This window comes from Solanum dulcamara, chromosome 9, assembly GCF_947179165.1.
Source record: "Solanum dulcamara chromosome 9, daSolDulc1.2, whole genome shotgun sequence".
In the NCBI taxonomy this organism is placed as follows: domain Eukaryota; kingdom Viridiplantae; phylum Streptophyta; class Magnoliopsida; order Solanales; family Solanaceae; genus Solanum; species Solanum dulcamara.
This window is the reverse complement of record NC_077245.1, coordinates 25,000,946-25,013,100: the sequence shown is the minus strand read 5'-3', so window position 1 is coordinate 25,013,100 and position 12,155 is coordinate 25,000,946. Positions and strand designations below refer to the sequence as shown.

General features: G+C 34.5%; 1 long non-coding RNA gene across 1 annotated transcript; it reads right to left on the bottom strand.

Moving 5' to 3' along the window:
* Positions 1 to 2,634: 2,634 nt before the first annotated feature.
* On the bottom strand, positions 2,635 to 4,807 carry LOC129902844 (uncharacterized). Its single transcript, XR_008770161.1, has 2 exons — positions 4,431 to 4,807; positions 2,635 to 2,779 (listed from the first exon to the last, which is right to left on the bottom strand). It is a non-coding gene; the product is annotated as an uncharacterized LOC129902844 (long non-coding RNA).
* Positions 4,808 to 12,155: the final 7,348 nt, after the last annotated feature.

Genomic DNA, 12,155 nt, shown 5'->3' with positions numbered 1-12,155 from the left:
CCGGACAAGTCACCCTAGCCCACTAAATGCGAAAGTAAAGACTGAAACAGTTTAAAACAAGTGATTTAAATGTCAAAAACAGAAAATCTTTATCATTACAAAATCTCTCACGGACTGATTGTCACATATACAAGGCTTCTAATATAAGATACTAAAATAAATACAAGTATCAACCTTTGTATCTCAAATAGAACAAAGTAAAGGATAAAGAGGAATAGGAAAGATGGTCGGCATCAACAACTACCTCTCGAATCACCTCAGGAAGCCACAAATGAAAGATGAGAAAAATTATCACTGTCCGGGCTCAGAACCTATACAAGTGTAGATAGCAAGGGTGAGTACCATCGACATGGTACCCAACAAGCGAATGACTAAGACTAAGCTAACTAATAAGACACATGTACTCCTGTCATACCATCCAATCCCTAGATTACAACTTGTATGGAAATCATCCAATCTAATAGTTCTAACAGCACAGTACAGTATACATATAAGTCTCCACAACAGTGCAACTCAAGTATCAAATAGGATCTCATCAGTCAATAATACAAATCAAGGGGATATCATGGGGCAAAGCAGTCCAAAATAGCAAAAGATGTATAATGTAATGAAATGCAATGCAATGTCACATATAGTGATGCAAGTTTGTCCTAAATGATACATATCCACTAACTAGCAGTCTGGAACCCATGGAAGCTAAACATGGACCGTGTATCCGCCGGAACTATTTTCCTTTGGCATAAATCATCTCTCGCCGAAACTATTTCCCTTCGGCATAATTCATTTCTTGTCGGTATCATTTTCCTTCGACATAATCCTCGAATCAAATTTTATCTCAAAGTATCGGAACCAATGCAAATAGGCAATGTCCATGTAAAATACAATGATGGAATGAAAATATCAATAAGTCATAGCTCATATCACAACAGTATATTCAAATATTCACAACAAGTCAAGTATCAATTCATATCAAGCAAAACATGCATAAGTCATATCATTTGTCATCTATTGCCCCATTATTCATTATAGAGTTCGTTTTAAACATCAAATAACTCAACTAATCCCCAAATCATTTCCCCTAACTACCAAACATGTAAAACATGAATACATGATCCTACAATATTAAACATAGGTTTAGAAATTCAATTGCCTCGATTTCAATCTCAAACTACTCTGAATCTAAGCTTTACCCTTACGCCGACGTTCCGAATCAATCTATTGAAATAAGTAATCTCAATAAGACTACGAGTCTAATGATAACCAATTTGATATTTTGAACATGGGCCCTAAACTGACCCGAACAGTCTGAAATACCTAATTTCGAAAAACGAACAGAAATTTGAAAATTTTAACATAAAAATGGTTCTTGAGGTATTTAGAAACTAATACTACAAACCAATTTGAATTTGGAGTTAAAATCAACCTCAAACACCAATTTAAAAAATCAAAAGTTTTTGATAAAATCCCTCAATTTTGAAGCTTATAAACCATGAATTTGAAGTGAAAATCAAGTTAAAATCACGGGGTAATGAAGGATTGAAGTCAAGAACACTTACCCACACCAAAATCCTCGAATAGCCCCTTCAAAATCACCTAAGCCGATCTTCTAGAGTTCAACAATGCTAAAAATAAGATAGCGTGTTCGCGACACCCTTCCTCGCGATCGTGATGAGTAACTTCGGTCAACTCATTAATTGACCATCGCGATCGCGGGGAAATCCTAGCGATTGCGATGACTAACTCAGCTAACACTTCGCGATCGCGAACAACAAATGTCCCTACACTAAATTTTAGATAACACAGCTATTTTCTCTAAGTTTCAAATCTCGAAATTAATCCTCAAAATTCATTCGGAATCCCAAGCACACAGACTTTATATTCTGCCACACTAATTTTGATGTTCTGGACTCAATGGAACCATCAAAATTTGAATTCGAGGTCTCCTTGACCCGAAACTAGAAAAGTCGCAACTAAACTAACTTAGGCTCCAAAATACCAAAATTGAATCAGAACCTCTAAAAATTCTACTAACACTTCTTCTAGACTAAAAACCACCCCATGAATCCAATAAATCGTCGAAATTTCATCCTGAATATCAAAACTTAGAAAATTGACCAAAGTCAAACCTTGACCTAAAATTCATCAAATTCTCAACTCAAGACCTCAAATCTTCTTTACCACTCCAATTCTGATTCCGTAAACTCTCTTAGACCAATTTCTCCATTCCGGAGTTGTTGAAATTAACAAAATTCTATTCTGAGACTTGTATCTCCAGTTGACCTAAAATACCACTTTTAGTGACTTAGAGCTTATAAAAACTCAAAATTTCCAAAACTCAATGTTTTCATAAAATTTTCTCAAAATCAACACTCGATACAAATCAGAAATAACTCGGGGCTGCTAGAGGGAGCAACAAAATGGTCATTTCGTGAAAAATTCTAAAAATGACCTTCAAGGTCATTACATCAGGAAATCAATTAATTATTTTTTAAAAAAAAGTGTACAAAATCAATAGATTCTAGGTAAGGGATTCAAGTGATTCAGAAGAGAAGGTATTAGCACCCTTTAGAATCCACAATTGTAGGTCCCGACTGAACTCATTTCTTTAAATTGAGGAGGATTAATGCACAAGTATAAACTAAATAAATAAATAATAAAATAAAATAATAATATTAAAAACAGTCTAATAGTTGTCTAACGTCAATAATATACAATAACAAATTAAAAATATTATTCTAATTTAATTGGAATAGCTTCTTCGAGAGGAAACTCTGAATACCTGTAAAGATATTTAGTAAAAGTGTTAGTAATAGATAAATATGATTGAAAATAATAATAATAATAATAATAACTCAAATATAAAACCAGTCTTATGAACATGAAGGCCTTAAAAATGGACGGTAATTTTTTTATCGGCCAATTTAACTATTTAAATAAGTTTAATAACATAACAAAAGAATAAAAGTAACCAAATAATATTCAAAAGCCGTGAATAGTGGCAAAACTATAACAAATCATAATGACAATGTTGCTAAAAAAAATAACTACCAGATCATTCATACCATAAAAAAAACAATACAACAACAAAAGAAAATAACTTGACTTTACAGGTGGTTTCCACCAAAATCTGTAACTTTCCAATAATTATTGTCAAAATAGTGAGAAATAAATTTAAAAATATATAATCCTAGCATAATGAAATAAAGAATAATAGGAAAAAACATTTATAGTGGAGGCAAACCAAAGGAACGAAGAAAATTAGTAAAACATATCTATAAACTACCAGTAAGAAATATAAAAAAAAATAGTGGACAGAATTAAGTTGGTATTGGGTTTTTACCGGAAAAAATATACTCAGTAGTGGAAGCGCAAAATATAATATATAATATAAACTTCAACTAAAATTTTCGTCTTTTATTAAGTTTTCCGACATAAAATCACATAAGATTAAATAAGACAATAAAAAGTAATATACACCATCTATATAATAAATAAAAACAATAAAATATAATATGCACCATCTATATAACAAACAATATCACAAAATAATTTATCATAAAGATCATTGAATGACAAGTAGCACCATTTAAATTCTAGAAAAAAGTGCACATACTTGACCCCAATAAATTAATACATCAAAATGATTAAATAAAACAAACTAAGATAAAATACAATAAAGTAGATGAGAATAATAGAGTGTACCCCAATGCTATAAACAAAATTAAATCTAACTTAATAAGAAGACAAAACAGGTTTTAACAAACACAATACAAAACGATGACAACAATAATTAAAAATATGAATAGACCCAAATTAAGTTGTCAATCACCAACCCATATTTATGGAAGGAAACTAACACATCGATGCTAGAAACAACTCTATTGAATTAAACAAAACGTATATAAATTAAAATGAAACAAACAACAGTAGTAACAATTGAAACCCTAAAAAAGAAACAAAAACAACAAAAAATCAGTGTGCTTCATTTCAAGAACTAAGCCATAACAATAGTGTTCATCAGAGAAAACAAAGATTTCGCCGGAAAGTAATGATGTTCTTAGTTTGAAATAAAAAATTAAGTAAAGTCAATTAATTGTGCAAATGAATCAACCAATAAAAAAAAGAAATTTAAAACAAAGAAAGAAATATCATTGGAACAAAGACATAATTTGCCAACAAATTAAAAAATATGAACATACAGAAACTCACAACCATTATTACAAGCAATATTGAATCAACGAAAAAATAATGAACAACTTAATATGCAGCAACTTAACAACAAAAATAACTTAGGAAGTCAATAGATAATCAAAATAATGCAAACCCCAAAATAGTAACAAGTGGAAAACACATTAAGATAGAAATAATAAAAACACAAAGATGAAAAATAGACTCAAATAGATATAGAGATAAAAAATTAAAAGGGTCACCAGAGAGTTTCTTTTCCGAACAGATCTGGAAGTATGTTTCGTTGGAGTTTGCTAATTTTTCCGGAGACGCTCATGGAGGAAGATCTGATTGTGTTTGGTCGGGTTTATCGTGGCTGGATGAAGGAGATGAAGTTGGAGCTTGTATTGTGCGTGGGTGGTGGAGCTGTTTGGAGGTGTGGTTGCTGGAAACTAGGTGAAGGAGAAAGGGTTGTGTGGAGGAGAAGGATGGTCGAAAATGGGGTCGTGAGGGTGAGGGAGAAAGTGGAGAAGAGGAGTAAAAAATGTGTGGAGGCGGCATGACTGAAGAAAATATAGAGGAAAATGTTCAGGGTTTTTCCCTTAGACCATTTTTGTCCATTAATATATCTGAAAATTTGATCCACCATCTATGGACTCAAAACTATGGCCCAAAATCACGGGCTAATTAAATATCTACATAATAAAATATTTATTTGTGATTCAATATTATTTTTAGATTGTGCTAATAATACTAAAATAAATATGAATAAGTATAACAATGGCATGTAAAAATGCAAACTAATGAATTGTTATTTAAAAAAAATAGCAATAATTGAAAATAAATAAAATAAACTAATAAAAATCCTAATCTAAGGATAATTATTATTAACTTTTAAAAAAAACTGAAAAGATGAGTAAAAATTATATTGTGTGCTCTTTAACGATCAAAAAGTCTGAAGACATTAATTTTGAGAATAAAGAGACAAAATTGGGTGTCAACATCCATGTTGATATATTTACCGACCATAAGAGTTTGCAATATGTGTTCAACCAAAAGGACTTGAATATTCGATAAAAGAGATTGCATGGTTGTTGAAGGATTATGATATGAGTGTGTTGTACCATTCGAGTAAAGCAAATGTGGTTGCTGATTCTCTTAGTATACTTACCATGAATAGTATTTCCCATATTGAGGATGAAAAAAAGGAATTGGTTCAAGATGTTCATATAGACTAGCTCATTTGGGTGTTCGATTCGTTGATTCTAATAATGGCGGTATTGTTGTTCAAAATGATTTTGAATTGTCTCTTGTAGCAGATGTTAAGGCAAAACAAGATAGTGATCCTACCTTGGTTGACTTGAAGAAAGTGGTTGTCGAAAAAATCATTGAGGCTTTCTCTCAAGAGAGAGATGGTGTGACATTAAGGCAGATTGTGTGTTCCCAATGTTGATGAATTAAGAAAAATGATATTGTTCAAAGCTCATAGTACAGCTGACTCCTTTTCAATAGAAAAGAATAGCCAAACCAACCCAGGGTTTGGGGAATCACGGGGCCTTACGTATTCTATTCATTTGGGTTCCACAAAGATGTATATAGATTTGAGGGAAGTGTATTAATAGAATGACATGAAGAAAGATTCCTAATTCTGAACAAGTAAAGGTTGAGAATCAAAAATCCAGAGGTTTAACTCAAGATATTGAGATTCCTACTTAGAAGTGGGAAGACTTGAATATAAACTTCATTACAGATTTGCCTCGTACCTGTAAGCAACATGATTCGATTTGGGTGGTTATTGACCGAATGACTAGGTCAGCTTATTTTCTTCCTGTTAAGACTTCTTATTTAGATGAGGACTGTGCTAGACTATATGTTCAAGAGTTGGTTAAGCTTCATGGTATCCCATTGTCCATCATTTCATACTGAGGTACTCAATTCATATCTCAGTTTTGGAGGTCTTTTCAAAAGGGTCTTGGTACTCAAGTTAAGCTTAGCACCACTTTTCACCCTTAGATAGATGGTCAAGTTGAACGTACCATTTAGACCTTAGAAGACATGTTGAGAGCCTATGTAATCAATTTCAAGGGTAATTGGGATTATCATTTGCCATTGATAGAGTTTGTCTATAATAATAACTACCATTATAGTATTCAGATGGCTTCATTTGAGGCCTTATATGGTAGGAGATGTAGGTCCCCTGTTGGTTGGTTTGAAGTTGGAGAAGTTGCCTTGATTGGACCTAAGTTAATACATGAGGTTATGGAAAATGTTAGACTCATTAGAGAAAGATTGAAGATTGCCTAGAGTTGACAAAAGTCCTATTAGGATGTGAGGAGAATGGAACTTGAATTTGAGGAAAATGATTGGGTTTACTTGAAAATTTAACTTATGAAGGGTATGATGCATTTTGTAAAGAAAGGAAAGCTTAGTCCCCGATATGTAGTCCCATATTAGATTTTGAGGCAGATTGGCAAGGTGTCATATGAGTTGGATTTGTGTTGTGAGTTGGCGTCGGTGCACCCGGTGTTTCATGTATCCCTATTGAGAAAATGTGGGGGTGATCCTAGCTCCATTGTGCCTTTGGACAACACTGTTGTGAAATAGAGTCTATCCTATGATGAGGTTCCGGTTGAGATTCTAGACTGGCAAATTAGAAGGTTGAAGAATAAGAAAATAGCTTTCGTTAGGGTGTTATGGAGGAACCAAGAAGTTGAAGGTGCCACATGAGAAGCTGAAGTTGATATGATATCGCAATATCCTCATCTCTTACCTTCTATTCCTAGTTTAGGTATTGAGTTCCTTCATGATATTTCTTTTGCACGAATAAGACAGGAGCACCCCAAGGTGAGACACTTTGCCTTATGAATCATTTATCTAGGAGATCTTTCAACTTCTCTTTTAGCTCTTTTAACTCTACGGGAGCCATTATATATGGTGGAGTAGAAATAGGCTAAGTATAGGGAATGTAGGACCCCAAAGTTGGAAATTCGAAAAAATAGAGTTTAAAGGATATTCCTTGAAAATCTCAGCTTTTTTGGCACTAGATAGATTTCATGAATCCCTTAACTGGACGTGTAGTGGACTGCGGACTGAGGAGAGCCACTAAGGTCCAGCACTGGTAGATGAGAAATTTGGGGAAAAGGATTAAAAAGGGCACTACGGTCCGTGGTGCGAACCACGGACCATGCAGTCATCCATGAACCCGATCCCCCATGACCCCAAGTTTGAGTGATAACCACTAGAAGGTCCACGACCTGTATTGATGTACACGGACTGTGAAGAGGTCCATAGAACCCAACCCTAACAACCTTTTGAGTCATTCAACTTCATGAGGGGCTTCACTGTCCGTCATGACCTTTATAGAATATAGTGGCCTCCATGGAAGTCTACCCCTCTAGTATGAGTTTCTCTTCAAAACCACGACCCTCACCACGAACCAAGGTGACTTTCACGGGTCGTGATGACATCCTATCATGAGGTCCCGATCAGTTAAGTTATTGGTGTGTTTTGGTCTTTTCTCTGTTGTTTCATGAATATATTTGAACCATTTTGGTCGCTAAGTCCTATTATATTAACTATCCCAAACCCTTCTAACTCCCTCATTCTCACCCTAATACCCAAATCACAAAATCTTCTCTCTCAAAGTTCTCCCAAGGTCTTCTTCTTCCTCAAGCAAAGAATTTCAAGGGTTTCAAGCTCAAGTCTCCAATTAAAGTGCAATTTAGGGCTTCTATAGTCTAAGTTATATGGGAATTCATCCATGGATCCTTTCATCCATTGAGTCCCAAAGTTCTTTTCAAAATTCTCTTTATGAATTCTTCTTCTAAGCCCTAAATTTTCATGAAATTGCATTAGGCCATCTTAATTATAATTTATTTTATTATTATTTATCAAATTATGCATAATTCAAGAAATATTGTATGATTTCAAGTTGATTTTCATAGACCCATGATATATGCTATTTTGAAGGATTTATGATCATGATTTATATAGGAATTTCTATGAATGATCTACAAATGTTTATCAAGGCTTATGAATGACTCATGAAAGTAATGAATAATGATGAACTATGATTTCAATGATGTTTCAAGCAAAGTATAAAGGATGTGATGGGTTTTCCTCACACACTCTTGTTAAAGATGGCGAATGATTCTCTCACCAACTCATGGATTCTTATGAATCAATCAAGTTAATGAACTACTCTTATGATTATTTTATGATGATGATTAATGTCTATTCTTTTTATCGAAAAGACATAACCAAGAATTCAAAGCGATCATACCGAGTTCTAAAGACCGTCTTAAGAATGTCACATTCCCTTACTCAGAATTGATGATAACCCGATCAAAGAACATTGAAAAGTAGCTTACACTATGAATTTGATCGAACAACTCACCCATTCTTGGAATGAGATACTTATTCTTAATAGTAACCTTGTTCAATTACCGGTAGTCAATACACATCCAAAGCAAACCATCCTTCTTCTTAACAAAGGACCCGGAGCACCCCATAGAGAGATACTCGATCTAATGAAACCCTTATCCAACAAATCCTTCAGCTAATCCCTTAAATCTTTCAGTTCTTCCAAGGCTATTCGGTAAGGAGGAATAGAGACAAGTTGGGTATTGAGGATAAGATCGATACCAAAGTCTATTTTCCTTTTAGGAGGGATACTTGGGAAATCATCGGGGAAAGCTTCCAGAAATTCATTAACAACCAAAACTAATTCAAGAGTAGGAGATTCGAAATTTGTATCCCTAACTTGAACTAGATGACATATGCAACCTTTAGAAATCATTTTCCGAGCTTTAATGCACTAGATAAATTGACCCTTAAACATGGAATTACTACTTTTCCAGTCAAGGACTGGCTCATTAGGAAACTGAAACTTATCCATGCGGGTGCGACAACATATAGAAGCAGAACATTCATGAAGCCAATCCATTTCGAGAATAACATCAAAATCGGTCATATCAAGTTCTACTAGGTCAACTAAGGTGATTTTATGAAAGAATGAAACTGGACAATTTCTATAGATTCTCTTAGCCACAACTGAATCAACAACAGGAGTTTAGACCAAAAAAGGCTCTAACAAGATCTCGAGATTAACAATGAATTTCATAGAAAGATAAGGAGTATCAAATAATAGAGTAGCCCCGAATCTAACAATGCATAAACATCAAAGTAAAAAAAATTCAACATACCAGTCACTACGGTGGGTGAATCCTATAATTCTCGATGAGTCTGGAGGGCATAAAATTTGTTTTGGCACAGACTGCCACCCGAAGTAGTACCACACTAATCCGATTGGCCCGCAATAGTCTAAGATTGAATCTAGACCTGGGGTCGACCACCACCTCTAGAATCCTTTGCCTGATGACCCTGCTTACCACACCTATAGTATGCATCCGATCCCACCAAGAATTCTCCCTTATGGTTCCTTCCTCACTAATGACTTGACCACTTGGAACTCCTCCTAAAATCTTAGGGTTGGGCACCCTATCCTTATCAAACTTTGGAGCCGGAGTGTTTAAAGAATTTTAGTTTTGACGAAATTGAGGGAGACTACTATTTCCATACTTTCCATGAGAGTATCCACCACTATTTATTCTAGGCCTCTTGGACTCCCTTCTAGATCTCTCATTTAGCTTCTCCCCTCTACTTGTTCGGCATAAGTCATGATCCTCAAAATATCGATATCCTTGATTAGCATGGTAGTTATAAACTCTTTGACCACCAATTCAGACACACCTAAAACAAACTTCCCCATACATGCCCTTGGATCGGCGATCATAAAAGGGGTATATTTCGATAACTTCGTGAACTTGAGGGAGTACTCCCTTAAACTCATATTACCTTAGCACAAATAGATGAACTCTTTAAACTTGGCCTCCCTCAACTCAAAAGGAAAAAACTGATCAAGGAAAGCACTCTTGAATTCCTCATAATCAACGAGGCTATTATCTCCACCTCTCTCACTTTTCGATTGGTCATACCAAACTTGTGCAACCTCTTTAAGTTGATAAGCCGCTAAGTTTGCTTTCTCCATTGGACTTACACCCATGATATCCATAAAATATTAGCAATTCCCTAAATAAATTCTTATGCATCTTTATTCACCTTACAACCATGAAATTCAAGAGGGTTCATTAGGGTGAAGTCACGAACTCGATCAACCGCTGTACCCATATTTAGGTTCTTGGGAGCTATCACTTCCTTATTTGCTTGAGCAGCTACGGCTTGGGAAAGAACTTGGAAAGTGGCTTAGAACTCCGCATGAGAGACTTGCTCATTGAAGGGGCCATTTGAAGCTTATTTCTCCTCTTAAACATTCCTTCGTACCAAAATCTTTGTGGAGGAATAATTCTGAAATTGCAAAGAGAAAGCGTTAGAAGGAAAATACTTAGAGTTCAACTCCATCGCACGATAAGATCATGAAAGAAGTAAAGTTTTTTCTAAATGCCTCATAACCTCATAGTCATAGATATGGTGCGCTTCACACTGATGAACAAAACTCTACTTGATGTGGCATATTAGACTTCGTAGGACACCTTAAACCTTATGCTATAATATAAAGTTTGTCATGACCCAAGCTAGGCCCTAGGTGTGAGACGACGATCAGAATTCTGAGGGACTCCAACCACGACTCTTATCATATCATACATAAGCAAACATACGGTAATTAAAGTAATAGGACTAAATCATTAAAGCAGAAGTAAATTCTCAGCTCAAAATAGAAGGACAACATAGACTCAATGGATATCCAACATGCCTCTACTAGTCTAGATGGGGGCCTAATACAAGCTCCTAGCTCAACCATGATAAAAGATAAAAGTTATAAGAATGATGAAAAGATAAATGTACCATCCTCGAATCATGAGGACTCACCACTATAAGAAAGTAAAGCTCAACTCTAGAAAAAAGTGGGAGGTGCGCGATAATCGTCGGTCCCTATATTATAATATGATATAGGCAAAAGTATGTGTTAGTACATGGATTGTACTGAGTATGTAAGAAGCATGCATGAGCAATTATAGTAAGACATAAATCAATATGAAAATGGGATGCATGAACAATATGTTAAAACATGAGTAAAATTTGAAAAGCATTTAAAAATTATATCATAATCATATGGTCAATGCATCATAAACATCATGAGGCAGCTTTATCATATCATAAACCTTTGTGTAGGATAGGATCTTTAACTGACATATAAGACCATGCGAGCTATAACATAGAATCTGATATAACTCCCCCATCGAAAAGAGAGAGGCCACTCTGCTAAGGTAGACTCTCTGAGAACCTTTCTTTAACATTGAGTTATTTGTGCATCCACTAGCTAATAATATTGGCAAAAAAAACTACGCAGGCAACACAGTTAGGGACTAAAGGTTGCTACTAGGATTCCTTGGGTCGCTACTTGATCATCCGAACTAAACCCCACCTTAAAGTCCTCTCGGTACTTAGTCATTATCCCAATGAAAAATCATAAATCATAGTCATTAATATTATTAGGAAAGAAAATAATATATACCAATCCTCATCATAAAATAATGATAAGAGTAGCTCATTAACATGATTAATTCATAAGAACCCATGAATTGATGAGAAAATCATTCACCATCTTTAACATGAGTATGTGAGGAAAATCCATCACAACCTTTATACTTTGCTTGAAACATCATTGAAATCATAGTTCATCATTATTCATTACTTTCATGAGTCATTCCTAAGTCTTGATAAATATTCGTAGATCATTCATAGAAATTAATTTATAAAACATGATCATAAATCCTTAAAAATAGCATATAGCATGTGTCCATGAAAATCAACTTGAAATCATGCAATGTTGCTTGAATTATGCATAATTTAATCAATAATAATAAAATAAATTATAATTAAGATGGCCCAATGCAATTTCATGAAAATTTAGGGTTTAGAAGAAGAATTCATAAAGAGAATTTTGAGAAAAACCTTGGGACTTTATG